An 8,702-nucleotide genomic window follows, 5' to 3' on the forward strand; every position below is an offset into this window, starting at 1 on the left:
ATTTCCCCAGAGTAGGAAAGCAGATCCAAGCTGTACTTTTAGAAACTTTATTAAACCAACCTAACCAATTACTTTTGTATTTGCTTTTCTTCTGATGAGTGACAATCCATTCAATAAGGCTGGTAAATGTTAATGTAAAATGAATTTTTCTGTTGAGTTAGTCAGTAGTGATTTCTTTTCTGCTTGCCTACAGTGCTACCAACAATACCCTCATATTTTCCTGCAGAGTTGGTTTAGCTGTAGTATCTGTAGAGGTGTTAAAGTGGAGCTATAGGCAGTTGAGCAATGACTACAGAATTGCCTCACACTCTGAGGGATTGCATTTTAATACAAAAGCCTGGCAAGACTCCAACTGGCAAGACTCCAGCTGGGGCAAAATCTTTTATTGAATTGCCCAGTTAGCCAATGATCAAACACTTGGGTGGGAGAATGCGTTACTCGGCCGACGTTTATTGATTTATCTTTTTCAGAAAAAAAAAAAAAAAAAAAAAAAGGTAGGAAAAAAAAAAAATCTCTCAGGCTTTAGAAATTAGATGACGCTGGCTCTGGGCTGATAGATGTCTTGTCACATGCTGTTACCAAGACCTGCTACACGTAGCCTGAAGATATGCCCAAGATTCCCTTAAGAGTTTATTTGCTGAAGTGCAGCACTTAAGTAGTAGCAATGCAGGTGATAGGAAGACTGTTTAAGTTTGATCAGACATTAGAAGAATCCCCCTCTGTTATAAACTCCTGAAGTCACTGTTTCATGTCTGGAAAATGTGTTGAGTTAATGTCTGTAAATTGAGTTAGATGGTCGGTGTTGAATTAGATTAATTTTAACCTGGCATTATTCAAGAATTTAATCATTACCTGTCAGCCGTGGTAAACTGAAATACACAGTTTATGAGGACAAATATCATGGGAAATGTTGATGCATGTTTGTTCAGGTACACTGGAAAAAAAAAAATCTGTAATTTAACAGAATTTTTACTGTTTATTTTAAAGATTTTTCCTGTATTTGTAAGATAAAGGAAAATATCAAAGAAATTACAAAAATAAACTGTGATTTTACATGTCAAATGTAAAATAACACAAAAAACTGTAACTGTGAATAACCAAAAAAAATTTTTTAAAGACATTTTTCTTTTTTCTCAGAAAAATACAGTTAAAATACATTGCAAATGTATTACAATTTCCCAAATATTTCTTTTCTATTTATGAGATTAAACTGTTAATTTAAAGTTTAATACTGTAAAAAAATAAATAAATAAAACGAGATAAAATTACTGACAATTAACCACAAAAGAAGTATTTGTTCTGTAAGTTTAACAAGACTTGTTTGTTAATTGACAAATATTTTGTGTAATAATTACAGGAGGTTTCACAACAAAAATGTTGAATAAATGTATTTTTGTGACTGTATAACATGTATAAGCACTGATAAACTGTCCAAATACAGTTTTTAGTGGATTGGACAACTGAGTCTCATTGAAAATTTCATGTATATATATATATATATATATATATATATATATATATATATATATATATATATATATATATATATATATAGAGAGAGAGATATATATAGATATATATATATATATATAGAGATATATATATATATATATATATAGATAATTTGATTGTTCTAATACATGAAAATATTCTTTAGTAAACATTAAAAAGTCAAAAAAAAAAAAAAAGAAGCAAAATCTCATGTAAAGTTAGGGCAAAAAACTATATTTTAATTATGGAAAATTACTGTATTTTTATGAGATGGTTATTGTCTGTTATTTAACAGCACCCCTGCTGCTGCTACCATTTTTTTTTACGTTTTTTTTTTTTTTTTTACAGTGTACTCAGGTTAAAACGCATCCTATCCTGAATATTTACCTGTCATCAATCAATCAATCAATCAATCAGCCAGCCAGCCAGCCAGCCATAATTATGCTTTGAGGAATGAAATTGGAGGATTTTATCATGTTTATGTGTCCACCCAAGCACTGAAAAAAAATGTGATTCATGATGAAAAGTCATTATTCACATTTTCATATTATCCAGCAAAAAATCAATCATAATCTCAGTCAGGAAGTTTACATTCTAAAATTCCACTCATGTATTTTGTTAAACAGCTGACACTGTGGTTTCATCAGATTTGAACCTTACTCCACGTTAAGACTACAGAGCTTTGATGGCTCCTGTACTTTTTTGGGCCAATCAGAATAGACCTTTTTCACAGTAGAGTAAAGGAACTCTGTGTGTTCTCTGCATTTTAATAACATTATACATGATTTTAATTAGTGCAAGGACCAAAACAAACAGAGTAAGAGTATTTAATCTGAAAGGAAGGCCCTGCTCTGACCTGGAACCACACCGTCTTGCTATGAGACAACAGTGCTAACACCATCACCCACTAACAGACGACGTAAAGGTGTCACCAGTAACATTATCGATACCATTGAACCAACACACACACCTTAAGGCCTTAAACGGATCTATCAATACACCATTTACATTAATTACACCTCAGTCTTCAGCCATAGTGAGTTAACCTATCTGCTGTGACCTATTTGTCAACCTATTTACCTTTGACAAATACTATCCTATACTACCTGATGTGGAACCTCTCAGTATTTACACAATCACATCATTATTTGTACAGTTGTCCACTACGATTATTGGAAGAATTAGCCCATGGCAGATTAATTTAGCCCTTCAAACATGGAGCCAAAACATCCTGAACTGCCCCTGATGACTGGATGTAGTATAGACAATAACCCACACCCCCACATGTAATTAAGTCACGTTAAAAAGTCCAAGTATAGTAACTAAACTGTTTCCTAAAGATGATTGCTTTAGATTTCATCACAGTGATTGATTAAATGACATAAAAATAATGTTTGATGGCTGTGATGACCAATCATTATCAAGAAATCATCAGACACACGGCTAATCAGTCTGTTATATGGATCCTTGATGCATCACATAAACAGCCTGCCAACCCCTGTGACAGATAGAGTTTGTCATAATTTTTATATATTACATTGTCCATCATCAGTGTATAGGAATGTCTATGATGTTTGTTAAACCTTTCATGCACAAATTATGAGAACCTTAGTCCATATTTTTTTTCTTGAGTGTTTTTGTTCCTCTGTAGGCATGAAAAAAACAATGCATTTTTTTTTTTTTTTTTTTTTTTTAATGAACGTATTTTTCATGGAATTACAAAAATGTCCACTCAGCTGGACACCATGCATTTAAGTTTTGAAGCAAAGAAACATTTATTTAAAAATCATCATCAGAAAGTGTTATGCTGTGTGAAAACTATGAAATAAAAGCATTTTTAATGCCGCTAATTGCTAAATTGCTACTGTTTTCTCCCATTTTATCATACTCTAATATTAGTTATAGCTCATTTCATGGATCTAAAATCCTCCTGAGACCCAGGAAATTGAGAGTTTTAGCTTTTTTACATTAAAAAATTGTCTTGATTGGAAACTGCATAATGCAACAGTTTTTTCAGATACATTTTTAAAACTATTTTTATTTAATGATTGATTTTTTTAATGGAATATCCTTTGTGATGGACAGCATTTTTAACGTAAAATTGTCAAATTTTTGTTCCCTACAGAGAACAAAATGCATTGCTGGGTCTCAGGAGGATATGCAAACAAAACAAAAAAAAAGTTTGTTAATTACTGTCTAATAACAATTAGCAATTGATTTACACTAAAACATGTCACTGCAGATCAGGTTTATCAAGAACAGCAAAGTTACAGTAACTGTATGAACTGTAGTGTTTTGGATGATGCATAAGAGTCCTGATATGGAACTAAGACAACAAAACCCATGAATAAACAATAGAACAGTCATGGAATAGCTGTCCACTCGCGTGACTGGTATGCATGAAAGGGTTAAAAAAAAAAAAAAAAAAACAATAAAAACTCTCACTACAGCCAGTGTTTGGATTTTCTGTGCTGGAATTATGCAGAAACAGGGCAGTGCAGCTCAATGGACTCTGAGGACCTTCTCATTCAAAGGTAGCAGATACACAACAGTTCTTAATTTCAGCTGATTATGTACATAATTAGGAGCTTCTATGAAACTGGGTTCATATTGATATCTGGCACTTTGCCAGCTTTATAGACCCAATAATCAAAGAGAAATTTTAAATAAATAAATAAATAAATAAAATACAATACAATACAATAATAATAATAATAATAATAATAATAATAATAATAATAATAATAAAAAGTAATGGAGAAATTTAGACATATTTCCCCCCAGGGTGTACCTAACAATGACCTCAGATAAATACAAAAAAATTATACAGTTGTTCTGAGCCATCCCAAAATGAATTGATTTTTGATAAAATATTGGGGCCAAACATAGGACCAAAATTGGGACAGGAAAACCTACCTAGGTGTCAGTGCATTTAATCTGGAAAACATGGCTGGAAATGGTCTCATATACCACGATAAATAAAGACACTGTGTTAAATGTGTTGATCCTAGTGGTTTTTCTAATCCAGACGTGCAGGTTTTTCATGAATCGCCAGTCTCATTCCAGGTTTTGCACGTAACCCATCGTGTCCACTCATGTTACATGCGGAACCTGCTCATGTAAACACAAATAAATCACAAGTGATTTTACAACAGCGGCCATTTTTGTGAAACACTGTGCTTTGGTAATTAGTTTGATTCCCAAAATGTACCTGTGAGAAAATAAAAAGATATTAAAAAATAGTAGCACGTAATTTTTTTTGTGTCCTTTTTACTGTGTTACATGCAGATTTTTTAAATAAAAATAATATATAAATGTGTTTTATCTGAAAAATAGTTTCTCTTTTATGTCAGTAAATATTTATTTTTAAAATAGACCCAAAGTGCTTCCAAACTTGCTTCATAACATTAGTTGACATCTGGTTTGAATTTTTATCCCCTCTGTTCTGTTTTTAGGGACCAGTTTCATAGGAGCACCCAATTACAATATTATATTCCATTATTTGAGCCCTCCAAATCCTACACACTCATACAAGTCCTGTTAAATGGTACCTCTCTGCCGACAGTTGCTGACTCTAAGTGTAGCTGACTGCAGCAAACACAACAAATGCAGGAAGGAACTTTGAACTAAACAACAACAAACCTGCAGAGGATACAGATGCACACAAAGTCCTGTCTATAAAACGCTGTGTGCATGAACTGATCTGACTTCCCTTCAGAACATCATTGACAGCAGCTGTCACCCATGGTCAGAAGTCTGGTATAAACGGTCGAACACAGGATGAAGGATTAAGATGTTTTATTGACATTGAAGCAGAAAGACCCAATGCTATTTCTGTGGCAGTTCCCAAGTGAATATTTCTGTTTTTTTTTTTTTTAAACACCTTTCTTAAGTGACTCATCACCATTTACTCTAATATTTTGCTCTGGATTTTGCATTTTTAAGTGAGAATCAGGTATTTCCCTATATTTAATGTACTAATTATGTAGATGTTCATTAACCCTCCGGTATTCGGGTGTGCCTTTTAGGCACACTTTGCACTTTGCTTTAAAAAACTTCATATTATTTTTCACAATTTAAATAAGGTTAGAATTCAAAAGTTGTTGATTTTTGCATGACCTTTAAAAATCTGGCCACCAACTAAAATGTGCACATTGTAAACAAATGAAAATTACCAGACTAGCATCTGTCTGCCAAGTGTGCCTAAAACGCACTATTTCTTCCATTTGATCTGTATGATTAGGGCTGACCTGGATTTACAAAAATAAAATCAAATTGGAGCAGAAAAAGAAATCAATATATAATATTTAATAGTTTGATTTATAGGTGTGCATTTTACGCACACTTGGTGACAGATGCTAGTATTTTTGAACATTTGACCTAGCGCCAAAAATAATAATGCAAATTAATCAATGTTGGAGTTAATCATTGACATATGCCAGGATGAAAAAATCAAATAATATGTGATCCACTTTTTATGTAGTATATCGAAAAAATAATAATAATTTTTTGTGTTTTTTGCATCCAAAAAAAAAAGGTTTGTTTACATTACAAACACGGCATTTAAAGGGTTAAAAAATGTGACAATTATTAAGTATTTGGTATTTTTATTTACGGCTCAAGTTGATGAAATCGAAAAAAGTGTAAAAGAATTAAAAACAAGCTGTATGAAATTTTTTGGACATTATTCCACAAGTGTGCCAAAAAGGCACACTTAGTGCTTAGTAAGGGCCTTGCTGGACGGGATACCGGAGGGTTAAAGCTCATGTTAAAGTTTAGGGTTATTATATCCAAAACAGAGAAAACCAAAGAAAAATTGACTTCTTCAGTAAAATCTATCATTAACTGAACAGAACTAAGTGTTTCCATTCTCTGTCATTGATCCAACTCTATGGGTTTTACTGGTGAATCAATGTTGTAGAAGATGACGGTGTTTCCATGTTCACTATAGAGCCTCTGAACGTCCAAATGAGTCATATCTGATGACCATGAAGAGATGACAAACGGCATTTTACACCAATTATTTACATGTATTGATAGGATTAGTGGATCAACAGGTATTAACCCATAAAGATCCAGTACTACTTTTGTGGCAGTTTCCAAATGTTTTTTTTTTTTTCTCTCTATTTAACCTTTCTTAAGTGTTTTATCATATCATAATATCATCTTCTAGATTTCGCCTTTTTTTGGGGGGAAAATCAAGTATTTTCCTATATTTAATTTCTGATCATGTACTTTAACAACCATGATGAGATTACATTTAAGGGTTATTGTTTCAAAACAGAGACAACTTAAGAAAAAATGTACTTTTTCAGTCAAATCTATCATTAAGTGAACATAAACCCAGTGTCTCCATCCACTGTCAAAGATGACAGTGTTTCCATGTTCACTATAGAGCCTCTGAACGTCCAAAGGGGTCGTATCTGATGACCATGAAAAGATGACAAACTGTATGTTACATGAAAAATGTCAAAGTATTGATAGGTTTAGTGGTTAAGAGGTTATTAAGCATTTTTGATCCGTAGATGCCTTTGGTCACCGGTGGCTTTTTGGGTTTTTATGGGTTAAAATGGCAGATTATGGGACCTTGATTAATTTATTAGTTTTTAATGTCTGTTGTGAATTTCACTCTTCTGTCTTAAATGTTAATGTTGAAATGAACTGCAAAAAAACAAAAATAAAAGACAAAATGTATTTGTTATACAACTATGCAACCAAATTTTCACTGGAGTTCCCGTAAAAAGGTGTAAAACTAATACTGGAAAATTGGCCAAACCATTAAATACAAAGATATTTCTTGATTGCATTAAATATGGTTATGATCATCATCCTCCAGCATTTATGTATATCTGTTTTGAGTGTGCGTATAAGTTTTTTTTTTAATATTAATTTTATTTTGAGTGGAGAAACAGCTTGTTACTCAAAATTGAGATACTACTTTCTACTTCCTGCTTTTCAATCAAAAGTCTTTCATTAACTACGATGTGAAGTCATGCAAAACAAGTGTGAATAATAAGCTTCTGTTTCTTATTCTTTAGTGGTCTCAACAGAATCCAGATAATTGAGGTTCACAGGGTTCTGTGCTTAAACTGCGATGTTACCTCCTGTTCAGCACACAGTGACACCACACACGGACTGTAAAAGCAAATCCCATTGAGTCGTAAAACAACATCCATCAAGTTGTCAGCAAGAGAAAGCCTGGGCAGCCACAGTGAATCCACAAAGCAACATTAAAACTACAGCTGCAAATACAGTAACATTCAAGACACAGCACAAGGGCACCTGTTACCTGGAGTTAGGAATCTGCATGTGTTTACTGATTTAGAAGGTGACATTCAGAGTTTGTTGATGCTGTTTTTTCACTGAAATTAAATGTCACATGCAAAAACATATTGGTTTTAAATGGACAGGAGAGAGGCAATAACATCTTGAATTATTATTATTATTATTATTATTATTATTATTATTATTATTATTATTATTATTATTGTAGTTTACAGTAAAAAAAAAAAAAAAGTATCAGTTTAACTCTTAGAGAGTTGAATTTAACTCTGTCAGATAATATTTGGTCCCATTCAAAATTAGAGTATAATTTACTCTGTGGCCAGTGTCAAATTTTCAGAGTTAATTCTACTCAATTCAGTGTCAAAACTAACAATGAAATATAATAATAATTCAATCATCTTGAATTATTATTATTATTATTATTATTATTATTATTATTATTATTGTAGTTTACAGGTAAAAAAAAAAAAAAAGTATCAATTTAACTCTTAGAGTCGAATTTAACTCTGTGTCAGATAACGTTTGGTCCCTTTCCAAATTTTGAGTATAATTTATTCTATGGCCAGTGTCAAATTTTCAGAGTTAATTCTACTCAGTTCAGTGTCAAAACTAACAATGAAATATGCAAAAATATTTAACACTGCTGTGTTTTCACACTGTTAAGAGTAACATGATTACACTTTTTACAGCTATTTTTACTGCAAATTTAGTTTAAAATGACTTTATAATGTTTTAATATTTATTTCACTTAAGTGTTTTTTTTTTCAGCATTAGTTTGCACCCTGCATTAAAATTGAAATGATGCAGAATTGCAGAGGTCCCCTAGGTGAGGGTCTTGAAGGAAATAAATTTACTCAGCAGGTTTCTAACATGCTAGGTTATGTATTTTCTCAACAGGGTACACCCAATTTCATTTATACTGAAGT

Source organism: Sphaeramia orbicularis, chromosome 17 (assembly GCF_902148855.1).
Source record: "Sphaeramia orbicularis chromosome 17, fSphaOr1.1, whole genome shotgun sequence".
NCBI lineage: Eukaryota > Metazoa > Chordata > Actinopteri > Kurtiformes > Apogonidae > Sphaeramia > Sphaeramia orbicularis.